This window comes from Eschrichtius robustus, chromosome 2 (genome assembly GCF_028021215.1).
Source record: "Eschrichtius robustus isolate mEscRob2 chromosome 2, mEscRob2.pri, whole genome shotgun sequence".
NCBI lineage: Eukaryota > Metazoa > Chordata > Mammalia > Artiodactyla > Eschrichtiidae > Eschrichtius > Eschrichtius robustus.
In genome coordinates this window covers 29,974,032-29,995,847 of record NC_090825.1, presented here as the reverse complement: position 1 = coordinate 29,995,847, position 21,816 = coordinate 29,974,032, and the positions used below count along the sequence as shown (strand labels likewise).

General features: G+C 41.3%; 1 protein-coding gene across 2 annotated transcripts in view; it reads right to left on the bottom strand.

Moving 5' to 3' along the window:
* The window catches only part of SLC1A3 (solute carrier family 1 member 3), a 74,461-nt gene that overhangs the window by 18,131 nt on the left and 34,514 nt on the right, over positions 1-21,816 (bottom strand). The gene's annotated exons all lie outside the window — the stretch shown is intronic.

Here is a 21,816-nt window from a genome sequence, read left to right as displayed (position 1 = left end):
ATCACCTACTGATTTATCTTCAATTTACATTTAAAGTAGGCCAAAGTTCTCGAATAGCTTCTCTGTTGTTTCATTTTATCTCATCTCATCACAATTTTTTAAAAAGAATAATTTTGGTGGGGTTCTTCTCATTTTTGCACTCTGCCTTCCTCCACCTTGTCCCATAGGCCTGGAGTATCTTATCTCATGTGAAACATTCTTTCCCTCATTTTTAGGACATCTTCAAAATCTACCTCAGGCAAGGCATTATCCCCTGTGAGAGAGGAGGTATGACTTTGAAGGTTTCCCTAACTGCTCTAGCCAATGGAACACATCTCCATGCCTCTTGGGATGGAAAAAAATTGGAAATGACCCAAAACTCTCAAGAGATTAAGTCATCTTAATAATAATATGGGCTCTTCTGTTTCATTAACCATTTCCTCACTTCTCTTCCTTCTTTCTCCTCCCCAAACCAGCTAAAACACTAAAATCCAATTATAGCATCATCCAATTATAGTTAATCAAACTTTTTTCTTTACTATTTAAAATCATGATTCTATAAACGTATTAAAAGTTTATATTGTATTTCAATGATCAGTATCAGATTCTGATAATGGTTCAACATGTAGGTAGTGACCCTGTTCATACTAATGTATTGATATTTAGAGTAAGGTAAAGTATTGAAAAAAATAGTGTCCATGATTGCCAGATACCTCGCTGGGTTTGCTCCAAAATCTTGATACAATGGTAATGAGCTCTATGGGAACTGAAGCCATGACCTTCAACTTATAATTTCATGTGTAATGTGTATTTGAATCATATCATTCATAATTTTCATAATAAGCACTTAGTACCTGCTACGTTCTTATTTTTAACAATTTATAAGGCAGATTAAAAAACAAATAAGTAACTTTCTAAGGTCTTAGTTAACACCAAATAAGGGGGAACTTGAACCCAGATCCTGTGTAACTGAATTTAACATACTTTCTCCCCCTGAGAAAACCAACTACAGTTCCCACAAACAAGGAGGCCAATTTTGACTTTAATGCATGAACGTAGCTTCTTTTATCCTTGCCCTGGGTTTCTTGAAACCCAGGATTAATACCCACTTATGGGGGTGGCGCCTCTTCAACACTTCACCATCATTAAAAATGGGCTAATCTGTTCTCAGTCCAAGTGGTCCCATCCCCCCAGGTTCATTCTCAGGTCTCCATCATATCTCAAAACATCTTGGCTTTCCTGTGCTTGAAATCATTTCTCCCAGAAGGGGCCCACTCTCTTTCCCATCATTGCCTGAGCTTGTCACCACTGAAGCCTGCAATTCTTCGGTGAGCGAGTGGTGTGGGCACAAAAGGCCGGATATCTCTGCTAGGGGTACCAGGCGGCAGTATTTTCTTCCTCCGAGATGCTTTCTTTCCCTCTCGCCTTCTATTCTGTGGTGCTGTTCCGTTCTCTCGCCAACTCTTCTCTGCCGCTCCTGCCCACTATTCTCGACCTATAGCTATTCAGAGAGAGCGCTAAGTGGTCAAGGCAGAGCACTGGAAACCAACGTGGCAGACAAAGGAGGAGGCTTAAATCTCCCTCCCTCCCACCATGGGGGAGGGATGGGGAAAATTATACCAGAATCCACAGCTACAGGACCATCGGCTCTAGGAAACAAAGTCTATAGGTGTTTTTTTTTTTAAAAGAAATAAAGTTTAAAAAAAGTGAAAACCAGTAAGAAAGTATTTTCTCCATATGCTCTAATTCTGAAATAGATGAAGACAAACATTGAGGCATTTTTTAGCAATGAGCCCAGAAGGAGAATCAACAGTCAAATGAGAGGCCTCACCAACCTCTGCATATTGACCTTGTTCCTCTGAAAGAGAATAAAGCAGCAGCTCCGATTGTTTCAGCGGAAGAAGGAATGTGTGGGAGTATCTTCATTAACCGATTCTCCATGTAGGTCCTTCCCCTAAAAGGGTTCTGGTGTCCCACAGCGGGGCTGCTTGCCCACTTCTGCCCAGGGTACCCCAGCATCCCCTCTCCTCCTTCCAATTCTAACCACTCCCTTTTTCTCTGAGGCAGGCTTGTAAAACTAAAGGGACCACTAGAAGCAAAGCCACACACTGTCATCAGGGCAACAGCAGGATGGATGTGGACGATCTGTCACAACACTGGGCCTGAAAGAGAATAGCCTTGATGCTGGTGGAGCCAAGAAAATGGAGGAAGAGCTCTGGAAGGCGAAACCCCACATAAGCCAGCTGTCATTCTTCCTGTCTCTTACCCAGACTCTGTGACCATCTTCTTCCCCCAGCCTCCTGAAATTCCAGACAAAGCTCTACACTAGAGATAACACGCGTCTGGGCACAAGGGTAAAGTACTAAATCACTTTGTAGAAAAGGGAACTCTGGTAGGAAGTGCCCTAAATGTTTGAGAAGGGAAAAGTTTGCATTGAGCCTTGTCACTTTAAAATATATGGAAGAAAAGGGCACTGTGGTGAGGGGGAAAGAGGTCCCTTGGGTATGTAGGTACTTGCGGGAGTATGTTATGACAACTATGTGTTCATCTAAATACATATTTGAGAAACACATTCCAGAGCAAGTAGTAAAGATAATGATCTTGACTGGTCCCTTTTGCTTCATTTGATCTGGGCTTAGCTAAACCAGCCCCATTCAAGACATCCTGACATCTTTATTATGAAAACAATCTGTCATCAGAATTAAGATCCTCTTGAAACCCAAAGAAATACTATATTGTCTTACATGTTTGTAAGTTTATATGTTTTGTAAATATTCAGTTAACTTTTGTGCTGGTTCACTAACTCACCAAATTTGCCCTCTGATCAATGGCACATATTCATCTAATTTCATGACAACTGTATGTTGTAGATATTGTTGACACCATTTTAAAGGTAAAGAGACGGGCCAGAGATGTTAAGTAACTTGCCCAGTGTTGCACAGCTAGTAAACAGCAGTGGCAGGATTCGTACCCACAATCTCAAGGGAGTACCCTTTCCACTATACCTCAATTCTAATGGACAAGCTAGGAGTCACCCACATTTCATTTGCTTGTTATCCATGCTAACTTTCTTGCTTTTGAGATCAATATTGAAATGAGCCACCTGACTGGAAGAAAATTTCACGAAGGGAGGTAACTGTGGAAAAACTCTGACATTCCCCACCTTGAGGGGAAGTGAGTAACACTGGTCACCAGAAGGACCAGCCAGAGAGCTGACCAATCAGTTCAAATTCCTCTCTATGCCTAGAAAAACAGCCCAGAGCATGTTCTAATGGAGGGTGGAGGGTCATGGATATTTGCTGACTTTGGGCACATGGGTCTTACTTTCTTTTCTAAAAATCAACCTGTCAATAACTGGTCATCAAGAAACTAATCAATCATTCATTCCTGCAAACCTATTATAAGTTTACCAATGAGTTTGGCATCTAAGAAAGATTGAAGAAGACATTTTCTAGAATGTAAAAGATTTAGACTTTGCTTCAAAACACCTGGGTATTTTAGGCAGCAGTCACTTTGAAGAGAGAGGAAAGGAAGAGAAGAGAGTTTCTTGATACAAATGGGTCAATATGCATTTACCTCTTTATTTATGAAGACAGTCTTTAGGTAATCAGTTCAGCACAACAGATATGCGCCAAATTCACGTTTTTGGGGTGGGGTTGGGGAGGGAGTGTTTCCTAAATATGTGTATGGAACTCTGTAAATCTATTGTAAATTAGATTTCTTCTGGTATAATATTTGGTATGACTTCTCAGATAAATGAAATATGTATTCAGTCAAGTATTAGAGGGTAACATAAATAATGTCAAGTTCCCAAGGCTCTGTTATTTGCATGGATTTTATTCTCCCATCAGCTAAAAATCTGTCTTATACATTAGTGTGCCTCAGTCTATTCCCCCAATAACTCCTATTTCTGGTTTGAAATGTGAAATCTAAAGAAGAAGCCATCTGTTATGAATTGTCTTTCTACTCGTCCTCGTGGTGTTTCATTGTTCTTCCAGGGCCACTGGATCAGCCCAGAAAGAACGGAAAAGGGGGGATGGCAACTGTGGACTCAAGAATATTGTTCTGTTTCAGTTGTTATTTTATTTTACATGTATTCCTTCTCCACCATGGGCTTCTCAAACACTCATCTAATGAAAGCCGCCTGTTCTCAACCCTCCTAGAATTTCAAGATGGGCAAACTTACAACAAGGAAATCAAGGATGAGCTCTAGTATGTACCGTATTCATCTGAATAAAAGGTAATGATTTTTAATAAGAAAGTTAAGCTCTAGAAATACAATATACTTCATATTTACAGACTGAAAAATGAGCTCTTGTGTCCTAAAGCAGCTGCGCATTGCTGGAGCAAGGGCACACTGGAACCCTCAGCAATGGACAGTGAATAGGAGAGCCACAAAGCTCCGAGGAAAGGCGGTGAGGGGGAGGGAGGGAGTGTGAAACAAATCACTTTAAATCTCTGTCTAAAACTATGCGAAGGTTTTTTTCACTGAAATATTGTCTTCTGGCTTCTTTATAGACTAGATTGGAAAAAAAAAAAGTTCTATGATTGTAGGGGTTCTGGAACAGAAGGCAAATCTTTAAAAGTTAAGTTAGAAACTGTATCATAGGGGGCTACCCTGGTGGCACAGTGGTTGAGAATCCACCTGCCAATGCAGGGGACACGAGTTCGAGCGCTGGTCCAGGAAGATCCCGCATGCCGCGGAGCAACTAAGCCCGTGCACCACAACTACTGAGCCTGTGCTCTAGAGCTCGTGAGCCACAACTACCGAGCCCCCGTGTGCTGCAACTATTGAAGCCCGTGTGCCTAGAGCCTGTGCTCCGCAACAAGAGAAGCCACTGCAATGAGAAGCCCGTGCACCACAACGAAGAGTAGCCCACGCTCACCGCAACTAGAGAACTGCAATTAGAGAACTGCAACTAGAGAAAGCCCGTGCGCAGCAACGAAAACCCAATGCACCCAAAAATAAAATAAATTAAATAAATAAAATTTAAAAAAACACGAAAAAAAAGAATTCTTAAAAAAAACTGTATTATAATTTTGCATCACAATGAATACGCTGGTTATAGCCTCAGAATTTCATCGAAGAGACAATATTTCAAACTACTTGAGGCCAACCTCAGGCATTTTTAGAAGCACATTCTTCCTAAAAAATTGCGGCACAGTGATTAAGAGTTCCGGCCGTGAGGTTAGAATACCTGGATTCCACTTTGAGCTCTGGTACCATGTGACCTCTGTAAGCCTCAGTTTCCTCATCTATAGAATGGGAATAAGGAAAGCTCTCTCACAGGGTTTTCATGGCATTAAAGGGACTTCTATACAGAAAGCACTTAGCATAGTGCTTGGCACATAGTAAGCATTCAAGAAACATTAGCTGTTATTATTATTAATTAATCAGATAAATAATAAGCTACTCTCTGTTATTTGACCTCTCTGAGCCTCCATTTCACCTAGACAAGAAGATAATAATACCTATATTGCAAGTGTAGGGAAAACTTATATAAAGAATCTGTACAAAATAGGCCCTTGATAAATGTTAGTTATGATTATTATATGACTCCCTCTACTAGAATTTTAGTGCCAAGAGAGCAGAACCATGTCTTATTCATTGATGTAGCCTCCTTGCCCAAAACAGTGTCTGCACAGGAAGGCGCCCAATAAATGTTTGTTGAATAGTCATTCTTACCACCACTGCGGCTGTTATGCCCGAAGGAGGCCACACACTTTTTAAAAAAGCGTTTAGATTAGGCTCCTGTTCAAATGACGAGCACTAAAGTTGCTTTTGTTTAAAGCACTCTGAAATGTGGACTCACCAATTTTGATTGCTTTTCCCGCCAATTAATCCAAAATAGTGAGGTTCCTTCTATCTTGAAGAAGGAGAGACAGACCTTGTGGGGAGTGACCCGGTATCACCTGGAGCTTTATCTCCAGAGCTGGGAGATCATCAGAGCAGGGCAGGAGGGGCAGGAGGCTGGCACACCTCCATGCAGAGAAGGGAATGGAAGAGGGGGTGGGGTCTAACACGTGCTTAAGTGGGTCATGGCTAGTATTTTTATCCATTAATGAAAGAGGATAGAAAACAATAGAGTGCATACATGGGGTAAAGGTATTGTTTTGTGAAACTTTTTTCAGCTGTGTGTGTGTATGTCTGTGTGTATCCAGGTCACAGTGTAAAATACATCTGTATCCTCTTTGTAGGTTCCGGTAAAAAAAAAAGAAAAAAAACGTTTGCAAACACTGGTATCTACCTCCTTTCAGTTAATAGTAGAGGCTTTAACAAGGAGCCACGAGCTATGGGCTTCCCTTCCTCTCACCTTGCTTCTGATGCCCTCAGGCTGCCCACCCACCATACCCAAGACCTCATCCCATCTCTCTAGCGGAGACCAAGGACATGACGACCAAGGACATGACGGTGCTGATTTCTGGAATCTGGGCAACTCATTTGAACAGAAATTCTACAGACACTGTAACGAGGGAAAAAGTTTTAGAAAAGGTTTGTTTTGTGGAATATTGAGCCAAGAAAATTCTTTTACTTTAATCAGTGATTCTTTTACTTTAATCAGTGATTCTTAGTGAAGAGAGTTAAACCATCTCCACAAAGAGCTGAGAATGATTTTGTGGAATTCACAGTCAATTAAATCACAAGTATTCTCACATGGGTTTTCACCCTGGCCAACTTTTCCTTCCCGTTATGGCTGTTCACAGTCTCACAAAACTTGGCATTTCATTCACCTATAACACCACTTAGTTTTATGACGTTATATTGCATGAGAATGACAAGGAAGCTTCCTTACAAACTTACCACTTGTGATGGCATTTGTCAGGCAAGTTGATTTTTTAACTTGACCCTTACAACTTGTCAACGAGTCTTTTTTGAGCTCTAGTGTGCATTAGTAGAACACAGTGTGGAAAGGTAAAAGGGAAACTTTCTCTTTCAAAAGATTGTTAAATAGAAAAACTAGCAGAGCAGACATTAGTACCATTGGCAGAAAAAGTCCTATCATAAATCACCTTTTATTCTCAGTCTGGTAGGACTGAGCAAACGATCCCTTTTCCCTGGCCATAGACATCCTTGAAAATGAACTTTCACAGAAGGAAGCAGTGAGGGGAAGCAGAGGCCCAGCTTCAACGGCTGCTACCTCTTATGTCCAAGAGCTTCTGGGTCCTTCCCCTTAACCTTTGGCGGGGGCTGGGCAGGGAGGGGGACTGCTTCTCCGGGGTACCAGCTGGTGAAGCCCTCTGAGTGGTCAAGCTTTGCTCTTCTCTACACTGGTCTTAACCATCCAATAGCCTCATCACAGCCTGACACAGCCCTGCCATGAATGGTTCCAGTAACGCGGGAACCCACCACACCGACTCCCTCTCTCTCTCAGCAAGGTCCCAGGAAACTCTCAGAAGGGCCAACTCTGAGTTTCACGTCTCACAGGCCATCGCTGCTGGCGCGAGCCCCATGGAGAGGTGACCGTTCACCCCACACACTAGCCCATCCTTCGCTCATGGTATTGGAATGTGCCACACAATATGCTTTTCTTGAAGAGGAACCAGGGAGTCGTTCATCTTCTTTATGTGTGCTAAGCAGAGCAAGAGGGAGAGGCGAGTGGGACCCACGATGAGCTGGGGAGTAGTGATTAGTAACAGCTGACAGCCTCAGACCGAGACCCTTTCTTTGGTTACCTCATTGTGTAGCAGCGGAGCACAAAGGAATGACTGTCTTCTCGCCAAGACTTAGAAACCCAGGACCACAGAAAATAGCAGCTAAAAGAAAAAGTGTGGGTTGGGTGGTCAGAGCAAGGGCTGATCAGACGACTCTTGGTTATACCTGTGAAGCCTGGCTTTGAAAAGAGACCCCTATGATGTGGAAAGTCACACCCACAGGCGGTGGACCTTCAACCAGCCCCCGCCAGGAGCACTGATGTGAGTGGGGAAAGTAGGTGACTTCACTCCTGACAGAAAGAGCACGCAGGGAGCAGCAAATTGCTCTGGTTTAATGAGAGGAAGTTCTTTGAGGGCCAGAGCTCCAGCCCCCTCTGCCTTTGCAAAAGAATCACGATTTACAACCAACCACCGGATGAGTTGCTCGCAATTTCCGTAACAGCCCTCTTTACTCCGGGTTGTCGAACTTGCCACGGAAAAGACCTTTATGTTCTGGGCCTCGTGCAACTTTCTTAAGAAGGTGGTGATCAAAAGAGCACATTTTCTAAAATAGCTAGTGGGAAGCAGCCGCATAGCACAGGGAGATAAACCCTAGAGGGGTGGGATAGGGAGGATGGGAGGGAGACGCAAGAGGGAGGGGATATGGGGTTATATGTATACATATAGCTGATTTACTTTGTTATACAGCAAAAACTAACACACCACTGTAATGCAATTATACTCCAATAAAGATGTTAAAAAAAAAAGCACATTTTCTAGCTGGCAGGATGCTGAATGGGACTGAGTTCTACCACTGGGCCAGACTTGTCCCAAGTTAGTCAAAGGGCGTTGCGAGTTGACTGCAGAACATGTCAGACTCAAGGGGTGCTCTTTCTTCCCATGGAAGTCCTGTCCCTCGCAGGAAAAAAAGGAATTGAAAGCCTCGTAGAAACTGAAAGCGACATATGGACATTAAAACCCAAATCCATCTGGCCCAGATTCCCAGAACAGTTGAAGCAGGAGTGTGACTCCAGGCCTTGAGGAGGCTGGGAAGCAGCAGAGATTCCTGGGGCCAAAAGTGTCATACAAACTATGTGACCCAAGGTCCACCCCACCCGTCCAATTCCTTGCCATCAGAAGATTCTGGAACCATAACCCAACCTGAAAACTCTGAAATGAACTGAGATTAAGTTCTGTTGCCTGAAACTGAAATTAAGATATTTTTAAAAGGTAGATTTCTTAAAAAAAAAAAAAAAAGAAAGAAAGAAATAGTTGAGAGTAAAACATGTTCACCTCAGCTATTTTCTGAATTAAATCCAGAATATAGAATCTTATATACTACATAAAAGAATAAATTTTTAAAACTTCAAGTGCACATAGTATGAGTGTGTTTCCTGTTTGGTAATTGCAATCATTGTTGCTTTTGTTGTGGTCATCCATTTACAGTGCTTGGTGTCAGTTTATTTATCTCTTGTAAAAATAAAATACAGTGTGTGTGAGTGAAAAAAAAAAAAAATTCAAGTCCATGTTTTGACCAGTTAAGGGAGTGTACAAAATTAAGTCTTTGGGGATAGAGTTGGGGTTGAGGAGAAGAGGAAGCTAGTGAGAGTTGAGGAATGACAGATAAGAAAGGGGAGAGAGAAAAGAGAAGAAAGAAAGGGAGACTTAAAGCAGAGAAGTATGGGATGGGGAAACAGTTCAGAAGGTGCTTTTATCTCAGTCAGCATGTTTCTTGGGCTATGGCCAACACACCTCCTTTCAGTTCTGATTAGTTTTCTCACCATTTAAAAGTTCATCAATTGTTCTTATCTAATCTATAAAGGAATAGTTGCACCCAGGGAGTGGGAGATTATGCTCCCAACTACCTGACCCTAACAATAAAGCAGTATCACTTCGCAGAGTGAAAAAGACTGTAAACTCTAGAATTGGTTGGCTTCCCTCATCTCTGCCTTACACATAAGTCAGAGAACATTCCCTCCTTGGAACAGGAAAAGCTGCATTTTTGCCCCCAGGGCTAAGGGCAACAATGGAATTGAATTATTCCTGATATATTCCACTAGAAGTGGTGCAACACTTTACAGCTTTTTTCCTTCTACACAAGGGAGTTAGTTTTGCAGCATCAGTTTCATATTTTGATGTTTTTTTCCACGGGGTATTTAGGAATTCCAAAAAATTCTCCAAAGAAGATTACAGGCAGCCCCTTACATTGAATTTCACTTACCCTGAGTAGACTTCAAGGAGCTGGAGGATGTCAAAGAAAAGATGTGGAAATGACATTTGGTTGATTTTGAGACTGATGGTGCATGCGTGGGATTGGTAATAATATTCTTTAACTTGGAATTTAGGGAGAGGGTGGGTAACGATACAGTCACCAGTGTCTGGAGAAAAACACAACTAGTGGATGGGCACATTGGAGTAAAATTTGGTAACACAAAATGGCAAAGAGAGAGGGGGAGGGAGAGAGAGAGAGAATATGAACTGGGGACATTGTCTTTAACAAGGAATATGGGATAAAAGATTTACAAATAAGGTAAAGAAAAGCAGGTACAAAACATTGATTTCAAATGACTAATTCAAATGACTATGACTGCCCCATCACAAATAATGGAAAGCGGCAGTAAGGAAGTGAAGTTATATTAGGGGTAACTTACTTCTTTTGAAAGTGGCTATACTGATTGCTTTCATAATTAAAAATTTCTCACTTATGTGTTCACTCACATTTCATTAAGGGCCTTCTCAATGCTCTGGCCAAAGACATGATCATTAAGGCCCTCATGTATTTAGTAAGAAGTGAGACTTAAAAATATATTATTGTGAAACAGCCCTGAACAAATGAAATGCATAAAATTATCCAGCAGAATGATTTGAGATAGAATTGGGAGGAAAATAGGGAAATTTGTTGGCATATACTGGACGGAAATGATTGTAATAAACTGAAGGGTTTGCTTGATTTGAATCCTGGCTCCCTTACTTATTAGCTTGTGACTGGTCAAGATATGCAAGCTCTCTGTGTCTCAGTAAATGAGGGATAATAATAGTATTTACTTCATTGGATTGTTCTGAGAATTAAATAAATTCCGCATGTGATGCCTTAGGACAATATCTGGCACATATCTTAGCCATGATGATGGTCATTTTTTTTTGTTTGTTTTTAAAAAATATTTTAGGTCTGAAAGACTCCTTGGAACACTACTGTAAAATGCGAGATCTCAGTAAGTAAAATTAGACCTTATATTTCTAGGCACATGCTAAGTGCTTTATCTGATTTAATCCTCTCAAATGACCTGCCTGGTTGGGACTTAACAATGGTCAATAACCATTTACAGATTAGGAAACAGGGAGGTGACACCACGTGCTCAGATCACACAGCTAGTAAGTGGCTATTGTTGGCATCTGAACTCAAATCTTTCTACCCCCAGAACTGTCCTGGAGATTCTTTGTAAAATAAAGTCTTCTTTGCACCGGACTTGTATCAATTGTTGATTTGCATTTGATTCGTCTAATGAGGAAGTCTGACAAAAATCTGTTAAATTCGTACTTGAAAGGATGCCTTATATCATAGTAAAAAAGTCTTGGTGCATGTGATGAAAAGGAAAGCGGTGATAATGAGTGGCTACTGTCAAAGCAGTGGGCAGCCTGCACTAAAATTAGTCCGATACCTTGTTGAACTGGAGAGTCATAACATGCCAGCTTTATTCAGAAGTTGACATACTAACAGATATCCTAAATCAAAGAGAAAAAAGAAACCTCAACCATGGGTAACTGCACATTGCAAAGGCCTTTGGGTAATTCCTGGAACTCCCAGGTCTCTTGGTGAAGCTGCAGTATTCCCTCCACACCATACCCTTCAGAGCGGCAGTTATCAAACTTTCTCTGACCCCATCCATGATGGCACTCACCACCTCCTAGGCTAACTCTTCATTGTTGGGCAGCTTTGATTTTTAAAAACCGGTGCTTAAAAAGAACTGAAATCTGGTTCTTTATATTGCCCCTGAGATACATTTTTGCTTCTGGAGGGACACAGAGCAAGTCCGGTCCACATTTACCAGAGAGACCTCGGTCTTCTTTTCTCCAGACTAAATGCACATCATTTCTCCAACTGATCCTCATGTATCACAGTTTTCAGAGGTTCATCAACCTGTAATCCTTCCCACTGCCTACCAGTCGGGGCCCTCATGCTCTGCTCCAAACCTTCTTTTCTCAGCTTCATTTCCTATGAGGGCCGATTCTACTGTATTCTTCTGGGCAACCTAGACTACTCAGTATTCCCTAGACACGCCTTGAGTTTTCCTGTCTCTGCATCTTTGCTTTTAAGGCTTCTTCTGCTCTTGTCCTCATTTCCTGTGGAAATCCTCCCGCCGGTCCAGCTCCTGAATTCCCAGAGCACTCTTTCTGTGCTTCTTGGCTTCAGAGCTGGCTTTGTTTTACAGTCATGTCTGTACCTGTTGGGCTCTCCATTAATATTTTCAACTCCTTGAGGCTAGAGACAGGTAATGTCTCTTCACATCTTTATTCTGCACACCGGTTAGCACATCACCTGCCCCAAATAGATGTCCAATAAATGTGTCTTGGATTGGATTCAACACCCTCTTAATAGATACCCTGCTTTGTCAAAGGTACTCTTGAATGTGCTTGGCACTAAACAAATACTCCCAAGGCATTGTGACCACTGCAGAGTACAGTGAACTATTCATAATTCTACCAAGGAAGCACACGACTATATTCATTCATTTTTAGCCACCACATCCTACTGTTGGTTCACATTAAGCTTATAGTCACATTAATGGCTGCCAAGCTCAGTTGCTCCCCATCCTGTGATTGAATCTTTTGAATCTAAAAGCAGAAATGTGCATTTATCCTCTGCTCAACTTCATTTTGTTGGTTTCCATGCAGCACTGCAGCCCACTGAAGTCATTTTGACTCGTGCTCCAGAGGCATATGTGGTTGAAGCCATTCTTTGGGGGCTTATATCATCTCAAAACACAGTGTAGGTGCCTTGTAGGTCTTTAAGTTGTTGATTAAAAAAAAAAAAAAAAAAGGAACAGGACAGGGTTTTTTTAATAAGTGCACTAGGGTACTTTACCAGGTATCTTTCCAGGTTGCCATGGAGCCTTAAACACTCTTTAGATCTAAATGTTCAGTCAGTTTCAAGTCCACACCACCGTTTCATTAGGTTCTATTTTATTGTCAAAGGTATTATAGAAGACTCTAAAATTTCAGAATAACCAAAATAAATTGTATCAGGAATTCCACAGCCAAATGTTATTATAGGAAGGGAGTATTTTTAAAACATAAAAAGATTCCTTGTACTACAGGGAACTGTCACAAGATGTTTTGTGAGAATACAGTAAGCCTGACTTTGTAACTTTAGGAAATAACTCTCTTTTTCTAAAAGAACCAGTAGTATCAATCTAGAAAATTATACACTGATAAATATTTTTCTCTATTAAATGGGAATATAATATCATTGGGTAGATACCTAAATATGTCAAGGATTAATACAAACATACGTTTTTCAGGACTTCCCTGGTGGTGTAGTGGTTAAAAATCTGCATGCCAGTGCAGGGGACACGGGTTCGAGCCCTGGTCCAGGAGGATCCCACATGCCGTGGAGCAACTGAGCCCACGCACCACAACTACTGAGCCCACGTGCTGAAACTGCTGAGCCCGAGTGCTGCAACTACTGAAGCCCGTGCACCTAGAGCCCATGCTCCACAACAAAAGAAGCCACCACAATGAGAAACCCGCGCACCGCAACAAAGAGTAGCGCCCACTCGCTGCAACTAGAGAGGAAGCCCGAGCGTAGCAACGAAGACCCAACGCAGCCAAAAATAAATAAAATTTAAAAACAAAACAAAAAAATGTAAGTTATTCATATGAGGAAGAAATAGCATAATAATTATTTTAGGCTTCAGGAAAGTTCACTGGATAACTCATTGGCAAACAATTCTGAATGTGTTACGTTGATCATTAAAAAGTCCATTATTTAAGTGTATGCCTTTAATTCATCTTTACTTTTACTCCTTCCACCAGTAACATATCAGCTTGTGGTTTTCCAGGTTGTAGACCTTCAGTTCTAAACATACCTGATGGTCTGTATTTATTGCTATATGTCCAGTGGCTATCACAGTAGGGACCCAATAGATATTTTGTTGAACGAATGATGAGTGACAAAGCCTGCAAATTCAGCAGGTAGGAATAACTAAGCAACTGTACTCAATCCACAAATCAATGAGTTATTTATGTAATATCTACTATAACTCGTCACTGTAACTAGGGCTGAGATGCAAATGTCCAAACAGTAGTTCTTATTCTCAAGGAGTTCTTTCGTTGAGTAGACAAGTCATATTCTCACCAAATAATCAAATGATCAACCACACGTGACATAAAAAGTTAAGTGCACAAGTATGGGAAAATTGTGGAGAATATTTAGCTCATGTGGAGAAAAGACTTTATCAGAGGCAGTAAAATTAAGGCAACAAATGCACTTTAGCATTATAAATCGATCCAGTATAAATCTAGCGGCCACACCGCATGACACTACAGAGGGGTGGCTTTTGTGACAAATAGATCTGAGTTTGAACACAGGTTTGGCCACTTGCTGCCAGGGACACCTTGGGAAGTTTCCTCATCTGAAAATGGGGATAATAATAATGATCTTGCAGAAGGAATAACAAGTATGTGTGTTCAATGCCCAGCGTGTCTTTTATACTCAGTAACTGCTAGCAATTAATATGCAGGTGAAATTTTAAAAGTCACTGACCAATCAAAGAATAAATCTGCAGTCAAGATCATCACGTCACCATTTTAAGGTAGAAGAGGGTAAACATGATCTGAATGGCAATACCAGTGTTCTCATATATTTTCAGCTTCTGATGTAAATCACACATTATTTAGCCAAGTTTTGAGGAATTACCATGTGCCAGGCTCTGTCCCAGACTAAGTAAACCATGTAGCACTGTCTCTAATTTGCACACATCTTAATGCTATGGAAACTTGATTGTAGAGAACATAATCCCACGGGAGAATCTGCAAACACCCTTGGAAACCAAGTCTGTTATCAAAAAGCCAAAATTAATTGCTTAAAACTGGGGCTAGGTCATGGCTAAGGAAAGTGAGTCCAAGAAACCAAGAGGCTCAATAATATACAAAATGACACCACTAGTTAGCGGTGAGGCTAGGACAGAACAAAAGCTTCACCATGAACTTTGCAAAGTAGTTTAAAGCTTTGTTAGCGCACCAATTTGAAACCGGTTAAGTTTACAACAAATAAAGTTTTCCCAATCCTGGAAGGTCATGAGCTTTTTTGGCAAATGGGTTTTTTATTCTAACGTAGAAAGTAAAGTGACTTTAATTGTTTACTCAGGGTCATCTACAAGCAGTCTCCTTGCTCAGAAACATTGACAAGCATGTCTCAGGAAGTAGCAAATCAACTGAAAGGAGGTGGAGTAACACACAACACGATCTCTGAAACTGGCTTCCAATTAGTGACAGCCCAGGCATGGTCACTGATGAGACCCGCGCCAAGGCTGAGGAAATAATCCTCTCTGAGCAGATGCGAGATGCACAAGCAAGGAAGGGCCTTTCACCGAATACTTTCCAGCAAGGAAGCCAAAGGGCCTTTGAACTTGATGTTTACAGTATCAAAGCAGAATCCGAAAGTGGCTGTAATCACTAATATTAGTCCAGTGCCTGCAATTCACACAGAGTACCCTCACAGCCACGATCTCAGCTGGGCTCACCTCAGGGTCCCCCCACGTGGCATGGACAACAAATATTTCTATTACTATCACTACCGTTATTTCCACTCCACTGATAAGCTTTGAATGCCAAAGCAAAGACTTCCCCCATAGCTAACCAGTGCTGAAAACCTAGTCTGGTATGAAAACTAGTCTGAGAGTTCCAAAGTTTGTGTTCTTAAGAACCAAACAGGGATTACCACGGATACATGCAGCTGGAGGGAGCCGCCTCTTCTTTGATCCTATACCCTGCACAGCTCAGTTGGTCCCTCTTCAAGTTTTCAGAATTAAACATCTCATCTCTCCACAGAGGAAGGACATCCAGAGCCCGGAGTCCCTGTTTAACAGCTCTGTGACTTCCTTCTTCAGCACCTAACACAGCTGACTGGAGGAGCTCAATACTGAATGAATTAACAGCCTCACCTAGACAGTAGCCACGGTGCATGACTCAGAGCACAAAAGCAGTGAGGACATGGAAGGGAATGAAGCATGAAAACATATGGCAGATGCTGTCAGGACTATTTACCGAGTATCCGGTGAAAGCACAGATTTAGACGAGGTTTGACAGGGAACATAAAGGAAGTAGTAGAGCCCGTGCTCCCTGAGAAGTGTATTGACAGTCTTGCTGAGGCCGCAGCACATGAAAATGCCTCACAAGGGCTTGTGGAATAACTTCCAAATGAGTAGAGATGTAAAATATTTCAAGTAGGGAGATAAACGTGTAAAGAAGGTGAACAGAATAACCATTCACTGGGAATCAGCACGCAGTATACACAAACATGCTCCTTAATCCACCACTGAGTGTTTGGAAGCATGAGAACATTTCCACTGGCTTATCCAATGCACTGAGGGTTTTCTGTCTGCACAAAGTTTTCTTTACGCTCCTGGAGGGGCATAGGAACCGCTTCCGAGGAAGATTCTGACATTGAAGCTGATTAAGAAGGAAACAGGAACATTTTGCTTTTTTCTTGGCGAACCATCCTTGGCTCATTTGAAAGAAATTTATTGAGCACTTATTGTATGCCAGGCCCAGAGCTACAGACAGAGCTACAACCCAGGGCTGGTCTTAATGCTCACAGGCTGGCAGGCAGAGCAGTGCTGGGGGAGCCACGTTCTGGCAGAAGAAAAGAGGAGCACCCGGGAAGGGAAGCTGGGGCACTGTGATAACCTGTAAGCTGGGGTCCTGGCGAAGCTTGACTTTGCTGTCAGGACAACTGGAAAAGCACATTTAGAAAGAAGGAGCAATTTTAGTGCCAAATCAGGTCTGCCTGTGCATGTTTACCAGATTGGACTCTGACAGCCAAGGATTTAGCAGTGATGTCGTCAGAACTAATAAAATAGGTTAAGAGAGCTCATGAGGGCTAAGTGCGGAGTCAGGTTAGGTATTTCTGTGAACGCTGGAGCACATCAAAGGCATAAAGGCTGTTGAAATTCTAATTCGGAGACGTGAAATAACCCAAAATTTGAAAACTAGTACCCCTCCCCATGCTGCCAAACACCTAGCATCTGTTCAAATCTATTATAAACCATTTCCTCGGGGAGGAAGTGAAAGAATATTGTGCAGCTGCCGAGAAGTGTGCTAGCGGGGGATGCCGCTTCCACGCTGTAAATTTATGTGTGAACTTATTCATTAAGTAATGCCATTACTGACCACGGACATGCTGCAAAATGGACGAGGAGTTCAGTCACAGAGCACATGTGAGGTCAATGCCCCTAAGACATCATAAAACAACTTAGGAAGTATATCTTAGAAAATGCATTAAAAAGCAAACTAGCAAATTAATCTCACATCTCACATTTGGTTTGTGAAGCTGTAGCTATGCTCTCCAGTGGAAGCATTTCAATTTTCAGCACCCTCTCCCTAACCATTTCAAAGCCTGCAATTTTACAGTAGCCGAGTCAGTTGTTCTAATCTGACTTTTCAAGGTTTTAACTTTATATGGTTTACTGGTACCTAAAAATTGTTCTTGGTGAAATTTTCTTCCACTGGGCATTTACCTCCTAGAGTCACTATGGGAGGAGAAAAATAAAGTCATGTGATACGGCAGCGTTAGTAACACACAGCTGTATTGGGTTACTTTCATTTTACTAAACATTTTTAGGCCAGTTCTTGCTCCCTGGATAACTCTGGGAATTCTCCAGAGGCACGCGGAAGACGTGAATCTAGCTCTTTGTGTCTGTAACTGTACACCTGCTATTGATGCAAAGGATGAAAAGAAAAACACCCAGAACACATTGTTCTATTTTTAAGCTGTTGTACTCAGTTCCTGGGGAAGGAAAGATGCCCTTTCTCCCCTTGAAAATTACTGAGAGCCAGCTACTCTGCTGTAGTGTAAATTCAATATCCAAACGTTGAAGACAGATGATCTTAAGCACTGAGGAAGAAAGTATGGTGTGTGTGTGTGTGTGTGTGTGTGTGTGTGTGTAGATGTGTGCGCATACCAGTTGGAGCTGGGGATGCCAAAATAAATCTTTCCTCAAATCCGGAAATGCCTATCAGGGAAGCAAAGTAACTGGCAAACAGAAACTCCCATGTAATGTTCACTGTTTTAAACGGCACACACTCTCATGTCCTAGGGCAGAATTGCATGCCATGGCTTTAGAAGGCACTCCACCAAATATTAACTGAAAGACTGAATCAGTGAATCTTTCCAGGAAAAGCATGTTAAAGCTCTCTTTGCCTGTTAAAAAAAGAAAACAAACACGCCAACTGCATAAATTGGCAGTAGGGTGCAATATTTCTCTAAGTCAGGAGTCCAAATGTTGGTTGTTCTGGTCTGATGCTACTCAAGGACACAGTGGAATAGTTTCAGGAGTAGCTGGGTCACCTTGGAACTTTGATGCTTCTTCCCTCCTGTATTAACCTCTCTGAAAAATGGTATGCAGGGTATAACACTTTTTTACATCCAAAAGGAGACTTTCATGACTTTTTCTAAAATAACTGAAGACTCTCTGGGATCTCAAAAAATGATTGCTAGGGATGGAGTGCCAAACAAAATGGTCCCTCACTTTCCTGAAACTTACAGTTGGCTGGAGGAGGTGGAAAATGACAATGGGACCACCTGGTGACACAGCACGGGTAGGAAAGGTTTCCTGGAGGAAGTGACATTAAAGTAAGAACTGAAGGGAAAGGCGGGGTTTCAGGTAAAGAGTCAAGGCAGACATGGGGGGAAGACAGTGAGAAATGAGATGGAAAGAGAAAAGCAGGAGCCATGCTCAGAGTTCTGACCTTTATTTCAAAAGCAAAGTGGGGAATTTTAGCAAGATCATACAGTCTTCATGTAAAAAAGCAGGTCAGAAAACAGCAAGTTCCCATGGGAAGTGGGGAGAAGGCAGGGAGACTAGCGATGGTGTTGCGGCTGCAGATTAGGTTTGAGATGGTGCTGTCTGGACTTGGTGGAGGGGTGGCCACAGTCAGAAGTCAGAGTTAAGGAGGTAGAATCAACAAGCCTGGGGGTGGGGAGGAGTGGGAGAAGGGTCGAAGTTTCTGATTTAGCCCCTCCTTTCTGCATTTCCTTTGATTGAAAAACAACAACAAATTTTCAATAGTTTCCTACTGTTTCTAAATCTAAAATAGCTGAATTCTCCTCCACGTTTACATCCTTTCACCAGGGATAAATTTATTCTACGTGCACTCACCATCTTCATAATAATGAACCAGCTCTGTAAAATCTTAGTAACTTGAAAGGCACCAGTGGGTCCCTTTCAGGCGGGGAAGCAGGCTCAGAATGATGAAGGCTTTACTGTGTCTTTAAGTTTATTTTGCAGATAATTCTAGTTTGCATACACCTGGGAACACATCCAATAGCTCTCTCCCATCTTGAAACAAAAGAAGAATTTTTGAATCTAAAGAAGTAGCAATCACATTGTCAAAGCTGGCCTAACTCAGGAGCCTTTGGCCAGCTGAGTTTTACCAGCTTCTGAAAGCTGTGGATCCTAAGGCTCTTCAAGGCCTCTTTCCTATACAGACTTCTACTGCTTGTATCTATCTGTGACTCTCTTGACCAAAAAACCATGGTCTGAGGGACAGAGGAAGATGTTAAGCAACACTAGGGAGATGTAATCAGATGTATCAGATTCTGTAATGTACAGAATCACATTCTGTAATCCAGAATGTGGAAAACTAATTTTACGTGACAAACAATCTGGTCTCTTCCATAAACTGCAAAAGAAAAGGATGGGAAAGAGAGAGAGAGACAGAGAAATAGAGACAGAGACAGAGAGACAGAGAAAGGACCTATAGATTACAAGATTTAAGGGATATGCAAAACAAATTCAATTTATGAATGTGGCTTGATTCAAACTGACACACTGTAAAAAGAGAGGGAGAAAAGAAATGGGGAGTTTTGAAACCGATTGGATGATATTAAGAGGTCATTGTTAATTTTTAAACAAATGATCATGGACATTATGGTTATGTTTAGGGAAAATAATTTTTCTCTTTTTAGACATAAATGACTCCTACAGAAACCACACTTTCCCTCAGACTATAGAAAGCCCCTAGCCTGTATCCAGGAAAGATGATTTTCACTTTCATCCCAGAGCTAGAGGTCAGGGTAGAAACAGTGGACAAGTTTCCCCAACAGTGAATCTACTTTCCCCACCTGCTTCTACACTAAGAGTTGGATACTCCAGATAAAAATGGTAAGGTAGACTGACATTCCCAAACTCTACTTTCACATCTGCCTAGCAATTTAATCCTGAAAGTGAACTGAAAGTGAAATCAATGCTCCTAAAAGCTTGAGTCAGATTTTAAATATACTAAAATAATCCACGGTGAGTCATTTTATAATTTATTATTTTTGGAAAACACACACTTATTCTCAATAGAGAAGGCACATCTCCCTCAGGGGTTGGGGAGTGGGGAAAAATGAGTATCAGAGCATATATCTTTAGAGCCCTTTTAAACAATACTTACAAGACTCCTTCTGTTCCTCCCCATACCAATAAAAACAAAAACAAGAAATTATATTAGCTACTATTAATGACTAGGAGGAGTGATTTTTCTCTCTCAAGTAAGTTGGGACTGGAAAAATTTTGAGAACCATTGATCTGGACTTCCCTTTTGGGTATTTTCTCAAAGTGAAGTCTACCTTGATCTTTCAACACAGTCAGGAATTGTTCTAGAACGAATCTGTTGGAATGAAGTTCCTGAAAGAGATAGGAATACCTTTCTTTTTAACAGACAAATAAGCTGCAGAAAGGCCAGAGCATTGTTCTTTATGCCACTTTTCCATCGTGTCAACCAACAGAAGTTAGGATTGTGTTTTTATTTTGGGAAGCCTAAAAATAGGAATTTAAACCAACTGTCCATTCTTCATGATAGAGAAAACGAAATCCTCAGAGAACCTTTTACCCCTGAGCCAATCAGATAAATGTATTCAGCTAGGATAGACTGTGACTTTCATAATTCAACATACATAAGGAATATAATAACTGTACTGTACTATTAGGACTGCTCATCATACTGATATGTAGCACCAAAAAAAGTGTATCTGTGGTGTTTTCTTAAAACAGTTTTTGTTTTCATATTTTTTTCTTTTATTGAAACCTTAGCAACTCTTGGACCATAGGTCATCAATGCAGTTAGAGTCAAGAGAGATCAAATCCTACTCTTTTCTCCACTGAGTCTTTTCACAATGTCTGTGGTTAGAAAGAAAAACAGAGCGATTCACTGTCTCTAAAGACCAGTCACACAGGGGGTCTGCTCATGCTTAAGAAGTCCTTTCCAAGCCTCTCTCCTGGTGAGCCTGCACTTTTTGAAAGTGGATTTTGACTGTACATGTGGGAAGTTGGGATCAGTAGCTCAGTGTCACAAGAAAGCCAAGGGGTTTTATCTACAAGAACACTGTGATTGTGAACAAAGCCCATTAAAGCCATAAATACCTTCCAAGGGCAATCGAAGGTTGTAAGAGCCAAACTCTCAAACTACACAGAGGAGACAGCATGAAGTGTGGTACAGACTGCATTTGGAGGTTGTCCAAAGAGCCAATGAACTATGGGGGCAAAAACGGTAGATTTAATTTAAGAACTGTGTTCCAACTTACATTAGTCATCAGTAAGAAAAGGTTTGTTGACACAAATCTCAAATTTCCTTGAGAAGTTCCCAAGTTAAAATTTTGAAACCTAAGTTTGTTGCTCAGAGTGGCACAGTCCTGGCTGTAGATAAAATAATCGAACATACAAACCTTAAAAATTTCCTTTTGACGTTCAGACAGTGCAATCATTTTAAAAAATTTAATAATGGAAAGGTATTTGGCAGAATAAAATACAATTTCTTGCACACTTATGTGGTTGGTCCTCAAAAAAAAAAAAAGAAAAAGAGCCAAATGGTAAGTTTAATGCTGATTAATGCTTTAATTAAAAGAAAATTCTAAGTGATCACATAGAAATGCAGAGAATGCTCACTACAAACTCACAGCACCCAGAGCCCATTTAAGCCTCCTCCACATAAGGGTTGGGATAA